This window comes from Passer montanus, unplaced genomic scaffold, assembly GCF_014805655.1.
Source record: "Passer montanus isolate IOZ18808 unplaced genomic scaffold, ASM1480565v1 scaffold4, whole genome shotgun sequence".
Lineage (NCBI taxonomy): Eukaryota > Metazoa > Chordata > Aves > Passeriformes > Passeridae > Passer > Passer montanus.
The window spans coordinates 12,824,220-12,846,443 of NW_024368818.1; the positions used below are offsets into that span (position 1 = coordinate 12,824,220).

General features: G+C 42.9%; 1 protein-coding gene across 10 annotated transcripts in view; it reads right to left on the reverse strand.

Annotated features, from left to right (window-relative positions):
* Window positions 1–22,224, reverse strand: part of FAT3 (FAT atypical cadherin 3) — a 399,017-nt gene that overhangs the window by 320,881 nt on the left and 55,912 nt on the right. Inside the window, exon 1 of one of the 10 annotated variants that reach the window (XM_039718444.1) lies at window positions 11,954–12,365. The exons of 8 other annotated variants lie outside the window; for them this stretch is intronic. The gene's annotated coding sequence lies outside the window, so the exon portion shown is untranslated. Of the gene's footprint in view, window positions 1–11,953; window positions 12,366–22,224 lie in introns of those variants that run through there. One more of the 10 variants, XM_039718451.1, reaches the window with a different exon arrangement.

Here is a 22,224-nt window from a genome sequence, read left to right on the forward strand (position 1 = left end):
TAGAAAAGTAGATGCAGTCAGCCTGAAACCTAACCATTCTGAGAGAAACCTAGAAACTTCCTTCTAGCTCGTGTGTTAAGGTTCAATCGCTGCAAGAAGAAGCGCCCCCCAAAAAGCTGATCTTGGACAGCTATCTGCATTAGAAATGCCCAAATCCACACAAGGTGCTAAATCCAATTATTGTAAAAGGGAATATAACAACATACTATTTTTGATGCACACGAGGGCGTGCTTGTGGCACTCAGAGAGACAGATGTGTCTTGGCTCTGGTGCCACCTCCACCAGCCACCACCACCCAGAGAGCAGCCCTCAAGGGAAAAGCACAGCACTGGAAGTCTTCAGCATCCTGGAACTCCTTACCCATTCAAACATTTCATCCATACTGAAACCAGGATTCTGCCCCGTCCAATGGTCGGCTCATGTATACATATTTGAAATGATAACCACTTTTCAGCTAACCATGCATCAACTCAAACCACCCCAGCTTCAGCTTTCCAACTCAGCCAGCTCAGTCACCACAGCTGGGAGTCCCTCAAAGCCAGTTGCGTGTTTGGAAAGGTTCAACTTTGCAGACACGGCTCAGTTGAAAGCTCCACAGAGCACAGATCACTATTTAAAGCTGAACTGTTTGCTTTTGTTTATTTATAGCAAAACCATTAATTGCTAATCACATATTTGTTTGCTGGAAAACCAACGCTCCAAAATAAACACCAAGTTTAAAGACTGTTCACAGAACACTGAATGGTATCAGGAACAGTGCTAAAAATGTAAATCAGAAACATCAAAACACATCAGGACTTCAACTGAAGGAACAAACAACCCATTATTTCTGTGCCAGAAAAGAGGTTACCCATAAGCCGCCAGTTACCCACAGAGTCATCTACAGTCCAGGAGTTATTTATGTCCTGAAGAATAACAGACACCATGGCAGAGTATCTGTTGAAAATATCTTCATGGCAATCAGCATATGTTAGATTAAATGAGGTATCTCTTAATGCAGATTTTTGATAATCACCTTGGCAAAGTGCCTTTAAAATATTTGGCATAAGAGGCAGAACCTCAGAAAAAGTGTATTTTCATTTATGATCCAGTTTCAAATGTCAAAATCATACAAAATTAGAAAAAGAAACAAGAAGCTAGGCTTCCTTTTAGCTCTCCTCACTAACAGAGCTCCATATATTACTCTTAAAAAATCTACAGGAGCAGTGCACAGAAAACCAGGGGAAACAGCCACACAGAGCTAGGATCTGCCCTTTGTGGAACGCACTTTAAACAAGCACAGGAGCTCAGGCTTCATGGAGAACCTCACAACCGGGCACACTGGGAAGCAGGAATGAACTTCCATGGCAGACTGCTGTCTACCTCCTGAACTCCCTGTGGGTACTGGACTTCTCTGAGGACTCACTGGCTGTCACATAAGCTTCGATTGCAAAGTGCCCACACCTGCCCTGACAGCACTGCCCTTGAGGTCCCTGATTTTTGTGCATACTTGAAGGTCAGGTGAGTGCAAACACTTAGCCCACTTCCAGCTGGGCAAACGGGCACAGTGTCTCAAGCCCTTTGCTCCAGGGTACACAGGAGAACCCTCCCACACACTCCAGCTCTCAGTGCCTTGCTATGCTGCCCTTGGTACCTGCAAGATCTAGGGCAGGAAGGTTTCCCTAAAAAGCAATACTCTCCAGCATTTGCGGCCTAAATTCCCAGCACAGAGGGTCATACCGGTGTGTTTCTCACCACCACTTCCATGGCTGCCATTCAAAACTCATCATTTATTCACAGGTCAGGAGCTTGGGTTTAGTCTTCAAAATTACATGTAGATCTTGGAAAGTGGACACTGATCATGAAATGGAGCCCAGTAAGGCAGAGGTAATAATAACAACAACACCAACAACAGGGTTATGACTCCATTATGTTGTTTACAATGGCAACCACCAAGAAAAACAGCTGCATCTCAATGTCTCACCCTTTTCTATTTCTTCTCCTGGAGTCAGGATCATATGCAGCCAAAGACCAAGTTGCAAAGCCTGTACTCCCAAATCCTGGGCATGCACACCAAACACTGGCTGGAGTAAATCACCAAAACATGCAAGGCAAGGCCAGGCCCAGTCCCCCTGACCATGAATTCATCATGTCTCCCTCCTGCATATCAGTTTGCTGTCAGACTCCTAGGTCTGACTATTCCCTGCCTGCTGGTGCCACACAAACTCCCCGCGGATAAGCCTTCCTAACAGAGCCACCCCATCCCTTAGACACTTTGACAAGCAGAGAAATTGCTAGTGAAGTGACCACATCACATGCTGAACATCCAGCCTCATGCTTGCCAATAAATGGGGCAGATCCCATGGCCCCAAGCTGCTGACACATGTTCCTGAAACACAGTCACTAGCTTTATACCTTCCTGTTTGCTCACCCAGAGGGGAGTAATCAGTGCTAGCACCTCCGTACCATCCCACCTGTTCCCTCAAAACCCAGGCATGGCTATGCCATGCTGCTCCATCCCTCCTGACTCATCCCAAAGCTGCTGTGATGGTGTGCAGCGCCCCGGAGCTGTGCTAGGCAAAGGTACATGGATGCTCCCTCTTACAGCATCCCACAGAAGCAAGCTCAGGCCACACATTCACCATTCTCTTATCCTTTTTCTTCTGGCAAGAGAAGGGGAAAATTGCTCAGATGAAATAAAAAGGACTCCAGCCTGAAAGACAACTCTTAACCCATGCCTAGTGAGGCTCACTGCTCCTGAATTTGAAATCTCAGTTTAAAATGAAGTTCCACATAACAAGGCACTACTTGCAAATAACTCTTCCTAAGGCTCCACCATGCACTGACTGAAAGTCAGCTGCCATTTCAACCTGACCCCTGCAAATCTCCAGAAAGGTAAAAAACCAAAAGAAGTGGTTTTGGAGAGCATCAGGTCAAAGATCAACATCATTGTGAATAATTTAACTTGTTTCCTCTGTGTTTTTAAGATGAAACTATGCGGGGGGGGGGGGGGGGGGGGTTTTTAAAAAAAAAATAAGACGGCGCGGGGGGTAGTTATATGAAATAGCAGTGCATAAGCTTACAAAGCAAACTTACAGATTCAAAACTAAGGAAAAAAGCAGTATGTCTCACTTGTGAAATTATTACGGGTAAGGACAAAATATCTGTATATAATATTGTTCTCTACCACTTTGATGTGAAAAGACTGCCAATAGATTTCAGCATATGAAAGCTGCTGTGAGGACTTCAATAAAACCAAGAATAAAACCAAGTATACTGTTAAAAAACCTTCTCATATGCATCCCTAAAATTTATCTTCAAATGCCACTTTATTAAATTTTCTATTCTCTGGCTTTTGGAAAAATGCTTTTATTTTATTAAATGAAACTACACAATATATTGTTTCTCTGAAGAAAAAGCATCAGTAGGAATATAAAGTAATTCTTTCAACACTAAAAAATACACGTTTTGAACTTGAAACCAGCTTCCAGTAAGAGAGCACATTTCTAGTTTGACTGAAAGTGTCCACACACACACGTACAGCCCATTTCATCACGCCCAGCTGCCCTCATACCTCATGTAACTACACAGCCTGTGACAGTTACAGACATTTCAGAGTTTAAACCCTTGTTGCTGTGCTCCTAGGGAATATCCCAAGGTCTAACGGGGTCTTGAAGAACATGAAAGCATTAATTCTTTTTTTGACATGCAAAAATACTGCTCCCAAGCAGGTGTTCCTCAAGTGCACATGAAAGCATCCTCTGCAGCCAGTGGAACCACGAGATGTGCAAAAACCATGGAGGTAACACACACAGGGCTTCATGCCCACCTGCAGCATCAGTGAAGGGCCACCACAGACAGTGCATCTCCATGTGAGCCTGGGCACCACAGCCTGGAGGCTCCTACCAACTCCTTTGCAAGAGTTGCAGGCACACTGCAAAAGTAAACCTAATTATATTCAGGCATAATCCTTTCATGCCACAGCTTGGTGATCACTTTACAGCAGGATAAGCCACCGTGGCCACCAAAGCAGCTGTCCCAGGCTCAATCCCCCTACTTTTTCCTGGTTTTTTTTTTCCTCACATTTTTATTTTTTGTTGCTTGTGTGTGTATGCATGGTTTTGGCACTGGTTTTATCTTCATTGTTGTTGTTTTGGTTTAGTTTGGGTTTTGTTTATTTGTTTTCTGTTGATTTTGTTCTCAGTGGGGATTGAGCTGCCCTATTGCAAATATGCCTGTGAACAAAAGGGAGGGAGGGAGATGGGAACGGGTGCCTGGGGCAGGCAGGATCCTTTCCATGTCCATGGCAGCTCAAACTGTTTGTTAAACAACAGCCGGAGTTGAAGCAACCAAGATGGTGTGTAAAGAGCAGAAAGTACCTTTGAGAAACATTCTGAACACTATCAAAATACCCAAGCCTTAAATAGACACATGAAGTATTTAAATGCTTTCACACCCATAACAAGTTTTGTTTACTGCCCAGCATTTAAACAGCTTTTTCTTTACTATTGTAAAATTGTTCCCAAACAGTGTGAATTCCATGTTACAATGAATAGTAGCACTCTAACCCCTATTTACAACCCATTCAGCAACATAATTCCAGAAATAGCATGCAGGATTTCCACACTCTAAAAAATAAAACCAGTTCTTGGCTCAAAAGAATTTGTGCAAATTAGCTGACAAGAATCACTTCCTTTTGTTCTTCCCCTCAAGTATAGAATATTAAAGGAAAAAGAGACTCGCTAACAAAGTAATATAGAAAACTTTTATTAAAACCATTAGAACCACGAAACATTGTTAACGTCCCTCTCGTAATTATATGCAAAACGTTCAGTAACCAAGGAAACAGAGTAGTAATGAAGTTGGAGACTACTGTATAAATGCACCTTCTAAATCACCATCAAGAATGTCTATTCTGGAGGAACTGGCCAGTTTATTAGTGTGTGACATCCTGATCGCTTAGACATGCTACAGCTTAAAAACAAAAAGCTAACAAGCTACTTTTACATAAAGGGCCCTTTTGTTCCCCATGTATGAACAGCCCCTTCTTAGCATCTAGTTACAGAGTTCCTCTGCAGAGCTGAAGACTTCTCTAAGCCCGTATTCACCTTCATGGGAGTCGTTCAGTAATGATGGGCACTAATTAAACTGCATAGCCAGCAATAATGAAGCAGAGATGCTGTCCTTTGCTCCAAGTTCTCAGCAAACAGAAATGTGCAATAGGAGAAATACTGAAACTGTGCTCTTCTCCAGACCCCATTGGCCTGAAATCCACTTCATTGGCACCAAGCACTACTGCGTATTGACTCATGCCCACATTATTGAAATTAATTCAAAAATGAATACTTATTCTCCAATATCAACAGCTCATGCTCTGGGTTATTTCGTAGGAAGGCAAGCTACAGTAAGGAAGCCAATGCAAAATTAACTCCTGCTTTTTGTTGTTAGCACTTAGAGCACCATGCCAAACCACTGGGTTTTCAGCTCAATTTCAGCAAGCATTCATTAATTCTACTGATCTCTGTGGCAGCTTATTTCCCCCAACAACCACTGAATATAAAGCAGTCCCAGTGGATTCAACCACTCTGTCATGCTGAGGATGAACTCTGGCATTCCTCTCTCCCAGTACCTGTAACAGTTTATAGGAGCATATACTTCAACATCCCTGCTTCTCCAGATGCCCCTGCAGTCTTTCTAGATGACCTTTACATTCCTTTTTGGCTCATTTTTTTTTTCCATGACTGAGCAACAACACACAAAGTAACAGAACTCCACCTCTATCCCGAATGCTTTCAGGGATGCTGATTTGGTAAGAGGTTCCACCAGTACCTTCATGCTCCCTCCTTTTTTAGGCCTTGTCTCTTTAGTTTTCCCAGACTTTGCTCCTTTCCCAGTGTAACCCTTGTCATCTCTGTAAACTCTGTAAGAGCTAAAGAAAATTTGTCTGCCCTGCTCTTTCCACTCACACTGGTTTTTGGTGGCTTTTATTTGGGGGGGGGGGACGGGACGGTGGGGGTCTTGTATCATTTAAAGAACTTTCACATCTTCTTATTCTGTTACTTTTTTTACACTTCCCCTCTTCCAGATTGTGTAGGGTTGATCCTCATTTTTCCACCCTGAACAGCTTCATCTCCTGGAACACCTCACTGCTTTATCTGCTGCTTTCTCTTCTTGAGCTCCAAAGCTCACTTTCACATACCACAAAAAAACCTCACCCAATTAACCTTTTAACTGGCTCCTATGCCTAAAATGCTTTCTTAAAAGACTGTACAATTTAGGGCCATAGCTTTCTCTCACTACTCTCTCTCTGTCAGTGCATCCCAGTTGTACAGCATGTCCTAATGGGAATTTCTGCATTGTATCAGTATACCTACAAATCTGGCTCATAGCACCATAATTATCTGATTAGCAGACTGGCTAAATACTTTCTTTTCTGAAGGCATTGCCCTGTACTCTTGTACTTGAAGCAGCCATGCACTCAAAGCATTTAAGTGAGTGAACTTTCTCATTCCCATTCCATTTTATGGTCAGCTCATCCACTTCACCAGTATTGGTTTTTTATTTTGCCTATGACCAACAGCCATGACAGCAGCAATGCCAAGAGTATCAAACCTCTCTTGAAATCCACGTCAAAGATGGAACACCTAGAAACACTACATCAATGAAGTCAGAACTCAGTAATGGTCACTGCCAGTGTTGTGAGAGGTGGCACACCTTTATCAGGCACTTTCTACTTAATGCAAAAACTTACAATTCCAATCAAGGCTGCTTAATTCAGAAAACTCTGAATTAAAAAGAAGTCTGGAAGGGCATGAGGACATTTCAGGAACTTCCCAAGATGATAATGCTTATGCAGACTCACAAAGAGCTCAGCAGCAAGGAAATGCTATGGTGATTTGAATTCATTCAATCTTAAACAGGCAGGTGCTAGAATCAAAACTGTAAATATTAACTACCTCCACATAATCTACTGCCAAAAGGGTACCTCTCCCAGCCAAGTCAACAGCACCCTTATTTTCAGAGGTACATGGCACCTAGAGCTTGATTCAGTGGGAACGCCTGTTCACTACCATGGGAAACTTGAGTTCTTCACCTCTTCCTGTTTTAGTTTACTGATTGTGGTTTTTGCTTATCTGTCTGCCCTGAATGTCATGAGGTTTAATTAGTTTTGGTCTGCAAAACACCCTGAGTTCCCCTGCAGAAGTTGTATATGCAATCACAGTAGGATCCCTGCAAGATAATTTTCTTGGCATCCCCAGAGAATCCAGCACAGGCAGCGAGAGGACAACTCCAAAGACAAGGTACTCAAAGCACAAAATTCTGCAATCTCCATCTGTAGCTCGAGGATCAAAAGTTTCAGGGGCAGTAATTTGGTGCAACATACAACAGAACTGCTGTGGGAGTTAGAGAAAAGTGCTGGCAAAAACATTATCAACAGCATCTTTCAGCATAAATAAGGCAAGCAAAAAAAAAAGTCAATGCAACAAAAAACCTTAAAATGGAAATATTAGGGGAAAAAATTGAAATCAACAATACTAACAAAAGCACCATGTGGGTTTCTTAAATATCCCAAACAGCTTAAAGTTGCCCAGACTCCTGCATTCATTAACTGTTCAGGACACAGATTTATTTATTTATGGCTCAGTAAAGAATTCCCAGCTCAGAAGCTTTCCAAAGAACAACCCTCCCCAGTTCTGCATGGGCACCTCAGCCAACTTGCCCTGCCATTTCTTATTCTGATGCTAATGCAGTTCAAACAACCCAACCATGCATTTTTTATCTATGCAATAAGCCTATCTTTAGGTCACTTAGTTGTGTCAGTTTAAATCACAACATCCTCACAGAAAAAAAATATCTTTTTTTTTTTTTTTTTTTACTTCCAGGGACAGGGAAGGCAGAAGAAAAACAACTTAAGATAAAACCACTATTTTTTGTTTGTGGTGCTTAATTCAAGCCCTTCTAAAACCTGTGTGAATTTAAACAGCAGTTGAACCACAAGAAACAACAAATTTTAATTAAGATTTGCAGTTACCTTCAAGACAAGGTACCCTGAGAAAACCTGATCATACACAGGCCTATCGTATAATCATTTAATATTATTAGGTCTTATCCAAAGTCTGCTGGAATAAAGGCCAAGATTCTATTGATCTCTGTGGGTTCCAGTTCTCTCTCCTTTGTAAAATAAGCCTGGATTCTGCTACTCCAGTTTTCACAAGCATCCACACAGGAATAGTCACAAGGTTTCTAAAAAGAGGGAAAAACCGTGAAGTTGAAGCCATCCATAAAAGGTACTGGATTTATTCCAGATGTGGAACTGTTTTTAATTAATTTGGAAGCATTTGAAGTATTCCCTCATTAAATATGCTTTGCATTTTACACATGCACATAAGAGAGTAAGAAAACCCAAAACTGAAGCCAAAATCATAATGTCTTATTAAAAAGACTCTGACACCACTTGTAGCAAAATTAGGCTCATATGAAGACTAGATTTACAGCACTACCATAACACACCGACATCCAAAGCATGCAGTTCCTGCACTGCCCATCCATCCCAAAGCAACCTCACCTTGACAGGAGAGCTCCCACCGGTTGGGAGCACTCCTACCTCCATCCCACCCACCCACCTCCACACAGGACACTTCCCACTGTGCCCATCACACAGAGCAATCCTTGAAGTTCAAGATACCAGTTCTTGTTGCAGCATATGCCACAGTCGAGAGGACCACCACACAACAGCAGAAGGCTTCAACCCATACAGAGTAACACCATAGCTCATCAGGCATCTCCTCATACAGAGCAACATCAGAAGACTGCAAGCATCTGCTCTTGTTCTTTAGCCCAACCTTTTCTCCCCGTGTGCCCTCTGTTCCCTGTGTGATCAGTCCATGCCCACCTGGGCACTCCAGGTCTCATTGCTTCCAGTGCAGCTCACCTGCTTTTCACAGCTGTAGCCCACTGGGGATGGGGCTCGGCTGCAGCCCCACTCCCAATTACCACAGACTGTGTGCCAACAAGTTCTCTACAGAAGGATGAAACAACTTATGGTAAATCTATGTACCAAATCATCATTACTGGTAAAAATCATAGGATATCCTGAGTTGGAAGGGACCCAGAAGGATCACTGAAGTTCAACTCCTGTCCCTGCACAGGACAGCTCCCCAGGAACAGGACCACATGCCTGCGAGTGCTGTCCAAATGTTCCGTGAATTCTGCCAGCCTCGGCGCTGTGACCTCGTCCCTGGGGAGCCTGCTCCATGGCCCAACCACCCTCTGGGTTAATAACCTTTTCCTGATATCCAACCTAAACTCTGCCCAACACAACTTCATGCCATTCTCTTGTTTCCTGTCACTGGTCTCCAGAGAGGAGTGATCAGTGCCTGCGCCTCTGCTTCCTCTCAGGAGGACGCTGAAGACCACATGGAGATCTCCCCTCAGTCTCCTCTTCCGCAGGCTGGAGCCCGGACAGAGGAAGGCTGTGCACAGCGGCAGGTCCACAGGCAGAAACTCCAGCGCAGAGGAAGCGTGGGCAGGTTTCTGTCCGCCTAAACCTGTCTCAGGACACCACCCATGCAGCCGCGGGATGCTCCTTGAGAAGAGCACCAGCATCAGCCCACACCAGGCCCCAGCGAGCACCGCTGGATGCTGGCGGCACCCCGGGCATGCCGGCTCGGTGCACACCCACCGCGGACAAGCGGCTCCCGGGGCTCCCCCGGCGCTGCCAGGCGCCGGGATCAGCGGCTCTCGGCTCCCCTCTAGCGGCTGAGCCACGGGCGGCACGGAGCCGTGTCCCGGGCGGCACCGGCACCGCCCGTGCCACGGCCGGACAGCAGCACCGCCGCGCAGGCAGGCCGCGCACAGCACGGCCCAGCGCAGCCGGGCACCAGCGCAGCCCTCCCGCTCCCAGCGAAGCACAAGGCTGCCAGTTTTGACAGGAGGTGAGCCAAACTGATACACAGTAGGAAGAGCCACAACTAAGTTCAGGAGAGTTATATTTTTAATCGTCTCTCTTAGGCATCCAAAAGAATCATGCATTTGGTGACAACAAAACTCTCAAACTTTTCCTGCCCTAAGACTAAATTTTATATCAGACAACAATGGTTTTGTCTCCAAGGGTCAAATTTAATTCTAGTGAACATCAAGCAGGTCCGTTTCTCAGGGATCACAATTCCACCAAGTGCTACCAAACTGTGTATGATGTTCTGTTCACAACCAGCACAGAAACATTAACTTCACACTTCTTCACAAGTCCTATTTTTTTTCCTAAAAAAAAACCTCAAGCAGGAACATTCCAGTTTCTTTCATTTGGTTGCCAGTGCTAAAATATGCTAACAGCATTAAGGCAAGGGACGACTTGAAGAGCTCACAATCTGTATTCAGCATAATTAGCAGATGCCAATTTAACTTATTACTGCTTCTTATACTGCTTTCTATGTTATAAAAAGGATATCAATGAAAACGTGTTATCTAAATGACTGTTTTCTCAGTGCTGATATAATGCAACAATAATGGGAAAATAAGAGTCACAAAGCATGTGTTAGGAAATACCTGATTTTGAAACAATATTTATAAACAGCCACAGTACAGAAAGAAATGAATGCCTGCAGACAGGACTTTTCTCTCTTCCTTCACACTTTGTATTTTTAGACTGTTCTCAAAGTAATTACATATTTGGTGGTATTCCTGGTTATTCAAATAAGCAATGCAACATTCCTGGTAAAGCGACACCACTAAATCAGGTTGCTCAACTGTCTCAGCCACTTATGATTCCAAAGCATGAGAAATGAGCACACATAAGATGCATTTTCCATGCAGAGAAATAACAGCTAAGAAGTAAGAACACAAATAACTGAAAGAAAGCAAAGCAAGCCCTAAAATCAGCCCTTTCCAAAATGACAAATAATGGGCCGTGTCACAGCTAAGGGGACAGTTACAGAGAGCACTTCTGCCTGCCTGCAAAGCACAAACACATTAACACATTTTATAAAACAATGCCCTCTTGAACTAAGAGGCTGTTGAGAGATGTATCCAGCAGACACACACACAAAAAAAGCAGTGCGCACCAAGATTGTGGATTAAACAGGTTTCTAACACATAAATAACATAACGATCCAGTCCAGGCATCATTCACTGCTAATTCTTCTTGGTGAAGATGCCTTCCTGCTTACAATTCTGCATATTACAATGCAGAGCAAAAAAATATTTTAATAAAGTATCTTCTGACTCTCAGGCTAACTTGAAGAGCCTTGTAAGGCTATGCTTCTTCACAGCTTTAATCGATTTCAGCTATAACTTCATTTGCTATGCCTAACAGACAGTGTAAACTTCACCCTTCCCAAGAATTAAGAAGAAAATAACATTTCATACTCCCCCACAAGCAGTGTGTGGAAAGCACAAAACAGAACCGCTGCACACATACCCCCCAATTAAACTGGTCTCTGTGGAAACTAATAACTTTCCACAGTATGCACTGTAATCCAAGTAATAATTTTAAACAGGCATAAGCTGCAGTGTGCTGAACTAAGGCATTCTTACCTTGAGAAGGGTGCTTGAAGACATTTAGTTACAGTTGGAGAGGGGAATGTGCATGGTGCCAAGTATTTGTCATGCACCAGGGCTATGCCTTACCCCACATCTGCACACACACACACACACACTAACTGGGTGCGTGTGCTCCCCAGGTACAGAAAGAGCACCAGAAAAGATAAGCAGCAGCGATAATGCCCCAGCTTTATGTCTCAATCAGTAGCAAGCCAAGCTAGAGAAACCATTTGAGATGAAAAGAGAAACAATTCCAAGAAACAAGATCTTTTTTTCTCCTCTGGATGCAAAGAGCTTTGCTTGTGTGACCTATAATACCTTAACACAAAAATCTTCACAACCCACCTCCCTCCTGAGCCACGGAGTTGCACATGTCAAATGACAGCACAAAAACAATGCACAAAGACTTTAACAAAAATACTAAAGAACCCCTTACCTTTTAGTCAGAGTAAGTGACAGATAACAGTCATGAGAAACTCAGTTGGCACAGCTGCTGTACGTATTTCTCTGCAGACTTCTTTTTAGTGGTCCCAAAAGCACTGAACATAAAAAACCTCCAGCCTGCCTGCTTCATTCTTCAGCAGCAGAGATACATGCTGTCACGGTAACGCAAAAAAAAAAAAAGAGGCAAAAGGAACTATAGATCTTAGTTTTTAAAGCCTTTGTGCTTATAGGGAAGAAAAAGAGAGAGCAGGGAAAAGAAGGAACAGAGCAAACACTTTTTCTAAGAGAAATGTGGTCTTGGCTATATAAGTAACCACAGCACAGAGACATTCAGTTTGAATTTCCCTGTTTGCAAGCTCCTTTGGAAAAATAAAAAAAAAATCAGTCTTTAGGGGGAAAAAATCAAATGCATGGTTGGGGGGAAGGGAGAGGAGGAGGGTACTGCTCCTATGTGACATACATATGGAATGAGCATTAGAACAATGCTGACAGGACAGCTAAGCAACTGCACTCTGGGGCAGCAGTTTTCAAAGCAGAGCTTTTGCAGCTTTGCAGAAAGGAGAGGAAAACAATTCAATAAAAAAAGCTCCCTCCGCAAATGGGGGGGGGGGGGGGGGGGAGAAAAAGCAAAGAAAAATAAAAGAAAGGAGCTGCTAATTCAAGAACAACTACCAGACTAAAAGAATTAAAAAAAAAAAAAAAAAAAAGAACAAAAATAGTTGGCTAATTTCTGAAAGGGGGGCGGGTGGGAACCGCCGCGACTGCTTCCCAGCGATGCAAGCAGAAGCCTTGATGTCTAGTGCACTTACATTTTATGCTGCGCACAGTGGGTCCCCTCCTCCCTGCCTGCCTCCCTCCTCCTCTCCCTCCCTCCCTCCTTCCCTCCGCCCTCCCTGCCTAGGAAGCTCTCTCTCCCAGGGGACAAGAATTCCAGTGGACCCAATTAACACTGTACTTTGCTGGCTCCTTGGTATGATCGATATTAAATAAGAGGACTTTTAGCAGCATTGAAAAATAAAGCAGCCATATAATGTGTGGCTGATGGAGACTGCATTTTTCCTCCTACGTCTCTACTCCCCCAGTCTCGAAACGATCCAACGCAGCAGAAAAAAAAGCGATTTCAAAAGCATGTGCCAGTACCAGTGATCCAAGCTGCATCAGATATTTGTTAGGAACTTGATGGGAGCCCTCGGCTGCTCATTTCACTAGCTTCGGCAGTACTTTAATAAAGTGGATTTACAAATCAATGGAAGGAATCCAAAGGTTCACAAACAGGCTCTTTCATCAGGTCCGCTGCCTGACCGTACAGGAAGTTTGCTGAAGGGGTCTGGGGACTGTTTCGCCAGCACACTTGTTTTCAATGGACTCCCAACAACACGACTTGTTTGGTTTGGTGAAAGAAAGGCAGTAAGAGGTTCAGTGCTTTAAGGGAATGCAGCCTAGTGTGTTTACTGCTTCGTTCCTGAAGCACGTGTGGCAAGGCATCCTACAAATTGCAAATTATTTTCATTTGAAGAGGGAAGTTGTTGGGAGGCAGTAACCTTCTTTGGTCCTGTTTTCCCTGATCTATCAATCACAGATTGCCATGTAAAAACAACATACTACAGGCTCTCTCTATAGAGGAAAAGCAATTACTAGCATTAACTCTTGCAGTTGCAAATTAATACAATACAGTCCACAACTGATAGAGTCTGCCTGCAAGCCATTAATCTAAAAATAAATGGGTGGTTTGCTTAAATCCAACTGGACTGAAATTCACAGGTTAAGCGGTCCCCTTTCCCTTTCCGTATTTCTACTTGTATTTGTAAAACTCAGTGGAAAGGAAAGAAAGCCATATTTATTTGCTGTGGCCAGTACAATTCCAAGCTAAGAGTATCCATCAGTGAAACTGCCTACAATTACAGGATTTCAGCACCAGTAGTTGCTTTTCCTTTTTTGTTTCTGGGGTGGCCATAATCTTCAAATTAAACCCGAAAAATAGCACTGAGCAATATCCTTGATTGAGCAGCTGGGTTGACCAGTGATTTGAATCCATCTTGTTAAATTAATGTTAGATTACATTTCCATACAAATAAGATCAATTAAAAATACTCATAAAACCATGCGATCAAAGGCAGTGAAGAGTTAAATTAATTAACTCAAAAGGCCTCCAATTAAATACTGTTAAGGTTATGATTCTCCCTCTAGCTAACAGAGGGGAAAAAACCCACCAGCAGGACAAATTTCTCTTAGTGACTCCAAGAGTAGATCCAAGTATCACATCATTTGTTACAAATTCTTTACCATGTCAAGTAACATCCTTGATAGTTAGATAAACGTGGGGCATGCAGAAATCACAAGAAGTGGTCAACTATCCCAAGAAATATCACAAATCAAAGGTTTATTTACATGGTAAGATCCAAAAGAGTGCAGCTATACTTCTTATAGACATGAAGGCATGTTTCTTGAGCTATGGTAATTCCAGGATCATGCACTTGCACCTCCATTTGTGGTGAAGATGCTGCACTTCACAAATATCCTTTAGCTGACAGGGGTTTTTTTGAGCAGAAAGGGTCAGGGAAGAAGGCCCCTGATTAACATGGCACTAAGCAGGACAACACCGGGTGACAATCTGAAAGAGAGGAAAATAAAAAACCTCCACTGGAAATCACAGGAATTTATGTAGAACACCATGCTTCACAGTTGTTAGTGATCCAGCACCACAGCATGGCAAACTGGATTTGAAATGTGATAGAGAGATCACTGGCAATACCAACGTGATGGTCAGAACTGGCAAAATGACATTTCTCTTTCAGTCCCCTACCCTGAATTAGGGGCAATGCTAATTGGTTAAAGTGCCCCTAGAAGTGGCCTAAGCCTTGTACAAAACGCTTCTCTCAACAAGGGGATCAAATCACTTTGCAACTGCTTTGGGACAACATCAGAGTGAATGAACACATACATACACTCCCCCTGGCAATCAAATTGCTTACAGAAAAAAAACACTTTGGTACGGATATAATCTACACTGGCTATGGAGATGCAGTGGGTAGCTGCATTTTGGGAAAGGTTGATGTTTACAGCCACAAAGGGGCACATAAGGGCTCTTGGAACCCATAAATGATCCATCAGTTGGTCTGTCATCCCAACACTCCCAGGCTCTAAGAATGTCTTTATTATCCTGATTCTGGAAATGATGATTTGATGACTGAAAGCCTAAATTGCCTCCCCAAGGAGATACAAAATGTGTTGGAGAATAGCAGGAAACTGATTCCAGGCTTTTCAAGTCCCTTATTTGTCAAGACTGCTCTTCTTTCAAATACAATCAACTGAATTTGACATATTTTTAAAGTAAAGCTTTGTTCCTTAAAAAATACCAACACCATTCTAGACTACTCAAGTTTGAATCACAGCACTATTCATGGTATTACAGGAACACCTGTGCCTCTTAAAAATTCTGCATGTGTATTCACTATCAAGTTTTATTGCAAATAAAAATCCACACTATTTTATTACAAAATAATTTAAAGATTGTTCGACAGTAAGAGTTATAGTCCCTGTTAGGTAGGACACTTCAAGCCAGTGGGGAATTCAGTGAATGGACATCTCTTCTGTGTGACGAAAAAGGGATAGAGAACATTTCTCAAAATGAGCCAGTGTGCCAGGATCAGACCAAGTTATTGGTCAATGTCCTCTTAAAGTAAAAGATCTTGAATGCCACAGTGAAGGTCCCAGTCCCTGGCTGTCAACAAAACAAGCCCTTCTGTTGCTGGAGGCAGGGAAAGAGGGATGTGCTGTGGTCCTGACCCGGGCAAGAGGCTTCTAAAAAGAATCTGCCATTCACAGACATCCTGGTGAGCTGCCTGTGCTGCCTTGTTCACCCCAGACAGCCTCTGCACACCCCACCTGACAGGAACAGCCCTCGCAGATCAGCATCACCCCACCCACAGCCACCACTGCTGCCACCATCAGACACGGGGCCCTGATAATCACACAAACAGAATCCACATATTTAGCCTAGAATTATTGGGAAGAAGCAGCACTGTGCTCAGAATTTGTTTTATTCACTTGAAAGGCAATTCCATGTAAGCTGTAAGGAATACCTAGCAAAAATCCAAGATGGAAAGATGCATCAAAGAAAAAGAGTTGCTACCAAAAGAGAAAGAAGTCAGTATTACTACCTGAGGGCAGGAACTGATGATTGCTAAGGGGGCAATACTATGTGATACAGAGGAAAAGCTATGAAAATTTCTCTTTGTCTCCTTTGGAAACTACCCTGGGAAGTGCCAGCATTTTGGACATCCAAAATGTGCCTTCTTTTTTGGACAACCACAATCTATCTGGGTACCCCGCAAGCACATATGACCAAAATTGCAAGCATGGAAGATTAACTAAGTAAAGATAAATGGTGTAACAGAATTTCTAACAGCTAATCTACTTTATTACAGGCATCATCAACTCTGTTCATTACATAAACCTCTCAATTCAACTGTTCTCAAAGACTACAGCCTTTGGCACTATTTAAAGTTGCTTACACTTTCTTTCTAATATACGCATTTTGATTATTAAAAGGGAAATAAATTGGTAGGCTTTTCTCTCTTTCTTTGTATCTGTTTTCATAATAGTACAATAGATATTAGAAATTACAAAAGAGAAAACATTTAACACACCTCAGCTTCATAACATCAATACTCAAAAACAGAAACAAGGCTGAACACGTGGTGATACGGTCTTTGCTCAAGAATGTGAAAAAATGTCTGCACATATCTTAAATATTTACCAAATGAAGGGGATGTATATCAGGTTGCAGAGCTCTGGATTAAACACACTTTCAATAGATGATGATTCATGTTAATGTATATCAGTAGGGTTGGAGGTTTGCTTTGTTCTTTTTAATTTCTAATTACATTTTAGTATCAGAATAAACAGAGAGAACACATAAAGCCAGAAACTAAACCTAAACTAAAACAAAGGAAAAACTTTTAAGGCACTTAACATCAGAGAAGGTTAGTCAGCCAATTACAATTTACAGCCAGGCAGTAAACCATGGTGAGGTTCAGCTGACTAATGCTCTGCACCATTATGTAGCAAGTATCAAAGATAAAAGGCCAATTTCCTATTTAAAAATTGAGTTTCAGTAATGTGCAGCTGCCAGTCTGTGGGGTTGGGTGATTACCTCCCCAAAGGCATCCACCACAGAGGTCCAGCAATCCCAAATGGAGCTGCATGGCCCAGGGCATCCCTCCCATCCCCAGCTCTTCAGAAGGTGTTCATACCACCCAGGTAGGCATGAGGGGCTCACTGTAGTCTATGCCAAATCAACTGTGCTTTGGTGAACTGGTAATTGGGAACTCTTCTTTACATCCTCATGACGCTAACAAACTGTCTAAAGGCACTTTATTTCAAGTGACCAAACAATCTTGACTGGTTCTAATTTTCATATTTTTAAAGTCCTTATTCAATGAGTCTGCAAAACATACCCTCCTGAAAAGGGCCTACAAAATACGATAGAATGCAAACTTAGAAAACAATCATTATTTCCTACCATTCCCACCAGAGATGCTCTTGCTCTGCATGAGCAGGGTGGTAAATGACACTGCACCCAAAATCTGACTGCAGCACAGAGAAGCAAACCTAACCTAATTTTTAAACAAGACTCAAAAGCACTGCTGTTCACAACAGTGAAGCTACAAGTATCAGCACAGACTACATAAATCTAATCAGGGTCCAACCAGCTCTGCCCAGTGACCATACCACGACAAAGCATCTGTTACTGTGGCTTCATGGCAGACACAACCACTCAGGCAAGCTTGGTTAAAGTAGCTGGCACATTTCTCATGCTTCTGACTCTAGCATGAGAAAGATCTGTAATTTACTAGGGAAGATGGAGCTCCTTCTAGAACGAAGTGAAATGAAAACAAAATTAAAAATAACATTGGAAGAAATTCATACTATTCAGCTGTGCTTGGTTGGTCCTAAGGCAGCTACAGGTAGTGCAGTACAGCTCCTGGGGCATCTGCCTGCCCCACCAAGTCAGCCTGGGGTGATGCTGCTGCCAGCTTCATGCAGTCGATCCTACCAGGAGTTTAGGGTTCCATGATGTATGTCTCATCCCTATCCCTATTCCATGCTCACTCTGAGCACGAACACAGGACAGGGCTCTTCTCAGGCAGTTTTTTTGTACAACACTTCCAATCGCTTCTCCCAATTCAGACTGAGTTACCACACTTTGATTCCTTCTCTGCAGCAAGGAAACCTTCCCCCACCGCTACAGCTTGGCAGCTTAGGGACAGAACTGGCTCAAAAGCAGAGAGAGACTTGTATCTTAACAGAGCCAAAAGAGCCTGCAGTGATGGTTAGGACATAGCAGCCAAAGTCTACTGAAGAAGCAACTACGTGGGATAGTGGGAAGGGAAAATAAGTATGCATAAGAGCATTACAAGTACCTAAGAAAATTGCTATGTAGTGGTCTGTGATTTCACTGAGAAGATTATATGATAGTATGGTTCCATTGCTAATTTTGGTTACTGATACATCAGGCCTTTCTATAGGATATTGGCATACAACATGGGAATATATTTAAGTGTCACTTTGCTTGAATATATGTCTCTAACACATGCTAATAACAGTTCAAATGAAAAACTCTGCCACATCACAGATGCTCACATCTATTACCTTCAAAGACAGAAAGTAACTGCTAAGCATCATTCCTCAGAAATGGAGAGAGAATGTGGGAAAAGAGATGGATAAATTTGGCAAGAGATTGCAAACGCCTAGGATATGTCTCCTGCTCACTGCAAGCTCGCATCCTTTACTCCTTCTCCAGTTTTATTTTAGCAGCAACTTTTCTAAGCACCTTTTGCAAGCCAGCTCAAGAGAACTCGAAGTGTGTTGGCACATCCCACCACCACCACCCTGTCACTGTGGTCAAGCAGTCAAAACCTTCATCAGCATATTTTCAGGATATGACTTGCACCAGAGTAGTCAAAACCACTCCATGTTTTATGTGGACACCTCCTCTGAGAGTCTCCTGGAATATTCTGGAAAGATAATTTGTGGGGGATCTCCAGGCACACCACGATAGGGTGATTACTACTGAGCTCACCCTCCCATTTGATGGACATCCCTGAAGGTCAAGCTGGAGCTCAAGCATGTTAGTTCCAGATTAATAGGTAAAAATAAAATTTTCTCCTCTGATGGTTGTCCACTGGTTTGGTAAAGCTTTTCTCACCAAAGCTCTTTCCCACTCCTTTCTCCTCTTCCCCTGCCCACCCTCCCCCAGAAATGCCTCATATTCTGTGGTTTTACCTATATAGGTCTCAGTTACCATTTAGAGAGGAAGAAAGAGAAAATAGAGATATCACTCTGAAAAACCATCTATTTCTAACAGGCTTCCAGCATAGCCAGACTGATGTCCCCTTTATTAAGAGAGGTTGCATTAGTGTAATTGTCTTACAATTTTGACAGTTTCTGTCATTCTCAGAACAAATGTTCTACAAGTTCTGCCCTATTTCCTAAATGTCATCAAGTCACAATTTCCATCCATTTTGGGGAGGTCTTCTGAAGCAAAGTGCATGGGTCTTTAAAGTTACTTGTGTTCAGGACTACTTCCTCAAAGGATACGAGGCTGGTTGCTATGGTTGCTGAAGGTTAAAACTCTCAGGGCTGATGCCTTTATCAAATCAAGCACCAGTTTGGGAATGAGTCCTGAAGGTTGTGGATACTTCACAAAAGCAGCTTCAGGGCTAGAGGTCCTGGCAAAGGCAGCTGGAAGTGAGCAAATGAAAAAATGCAGCACCCTGTAAGAAAAAGGCAGATGGTCTAACCTTGGTGGATCGGTAGAAGAGAGAACATCCCAGTAAAAAGATAAAATAATAAAGGGTCAGATCTCCCCTTTCAACTTAGTTTCAATGTACATGACTCCAAGGATGGCACAGTAATAGGTATGTATCAGCCCTCTGGTAATTCTGGGACTAAACAGCATTCATCAACGTGGGATTCAAATCCCAAAGGCAGGGAGGATGGCAACTCAGTCTACTTTTCAAGGCAAACCTCAGCCAGCCTCAGGAGGACCTCCGAACTCTTGGTTTTCTCTCTCCAGCAAAGATGAGAAAACAAAGCCCAGAAGAATCCATTTTCCGTAGATTCTACAGTATTGTCATGAGAAGAAAACTCACAGCTTCATCCATTTTCATAGCCTGTCTTCAACTCCCTAAACCAACACAAGGAAGAGGGGAGAGGAGCAGGGGTGAATACATTACGTTGCCCTGGTTGTCACTTACCTAACTCATTTTGAACTCATCCTTCCTCAACAAGTAGAAAGGTCAAAGGCAGTGCTGGACACCCAGGCCAAGAGACTGAATGAGAAGAAGACAGAGGAGCACCATCTCCACCATGAGTGCAGTGATTCAATTGGATTCAATGACCTCCACCCCAGAACTCAGGCTGGGGTCTTTAGCTTATACACTGTTATTACAGTCCAAACCAAGACTTCACAGCTCCTTAACTTCTGATGTTTTACAGAAAATAAAAATGTCGGAGTAAAGGACGTCCATGTCACTTGCATTGAGCAATCTCCCACCCCATCTGAAGGTGGTAAACCAAGTGAAAATGTGACTAAAGTCAGAACTGCAGCCCATAATACCCAGCACTATAAAAATGAGGGAAGAAGAAGAGAAATGGGATAAAATACAGCATATCCTTTGAGGTTCAGGTTGTGGCAAACAATGGAGACAACAGGTCAGGGTTCACTACATAGAAAGCAAAGACTTCAGTTTAATTGTTACTAAGCTACGTGGTACATGAATAATAGGGTTTATGGATGTTCCTGGCAGACACAGAGGGAAACCCATCCTCTTGGGGCAGCTAAGTGCTTGACTTCTGTGTATTTTTATGTGTTTGTCAAACACTTAGACACTATAGGCACTTAGAATCCTTTAAATAAATAAAATGCATTGTGCTAGTTCAGTGCAAAAAGCCACTGTATCACTGCATGTTAACTACTTTCAATGGAGACTGAATGAGAAGAAGGCCCATACCCATTTCAATGGAAATTATAACAGGGTATGGGCCTAAGTGCAGCCAGAAGAAAAGACTAATAAAAATCAGGTAGCAAGGAGAGAGGGGAGGAAATGGAAGGCTGGCAGAATTTACGCCTAAAAAAAAAAATCAGAACAGTAGATCTGAGAATAGCTCAGATCATAAGACAGGGAGGGAGAGAAGGTATCTCCCGTTTTACTGCGATTGGACCAGCTTACATTTCATTAGAGGGAATCCAGGATAGGCAATTGTGTAATCAAGAGCCAGACAGCTTTACTCATTTATAATTAATTCAGAGTACTTTGAAAGTGAGCTCAGAAAATAGCCAAGTGCTTCCCTTTAAGGAAACCTCTTGTAATGTTTCTGTAGGGCACCGCAAGCAAAGCAGAAGTTGTTCAGCTGAAGACAAAAGGTTTTCTCCCGACATAAGTGAATAAAGTGTTACCACAGGCAGTGAAGCAGAGAACATGGCCCATCTTGAAGAAAGGCTTTCATCCAAGCATAGTATTTTTACAGCAAGAAACACCATTCTGGACTGTTTTACACCATTTTAAGGGTCAAGAGAAGTCTCAATACATTATGGACTGAGATGCAAACTATTCAATCTTCTATTTACTGCACACAGACAACTGCTCCTTAGAGGCAAGCACAACTTTTGGCTCCAAAACCACAACCAGCACTTCCACCTACCCACAGCACTTGCCAGAAGAGTGGGCCTTAAAACCCAGCAGGGATGCACTGCCCCCCATGGAGCCCATCTTCCACAGCCACCACGCAGTGAACTGTGCTGACAGTGGAGCCCTGCATGCTGGCACTGCCTGTTTTGTTCAGATCCTCAGGTATTCATTAGCTGTCCTGTGCCCACACAAATAATTCACCAAGTTAAATGCCGCCTTCCGTTTCGTGTAGCTACTAATTTATCCACACTTAGCCTCTCATCTGTAATTCACATTGACATTAACGAAGAGACAAATATGTGTGTAACAGAAGAGGCAGTCCAAAATAAATGAGAAAAAATGTGGTCACCAGAAACCAATTATACATTCAAAACTGTATTGTGGAAATCACCAGAGTGTTGAAATCAAGCGAGAAGGAAAACGCACCAAAACCACACACTTGGACTGGGGGAAGAAGGGGGGGCAAGGATGAAGTTGCTAGCACATACAATCAGTCTCAGCCTCATGGAAAAGAATATAAATATTTAGACATGAACAGACCTCTTAAAATACAGTTGCAGAGTCTGCT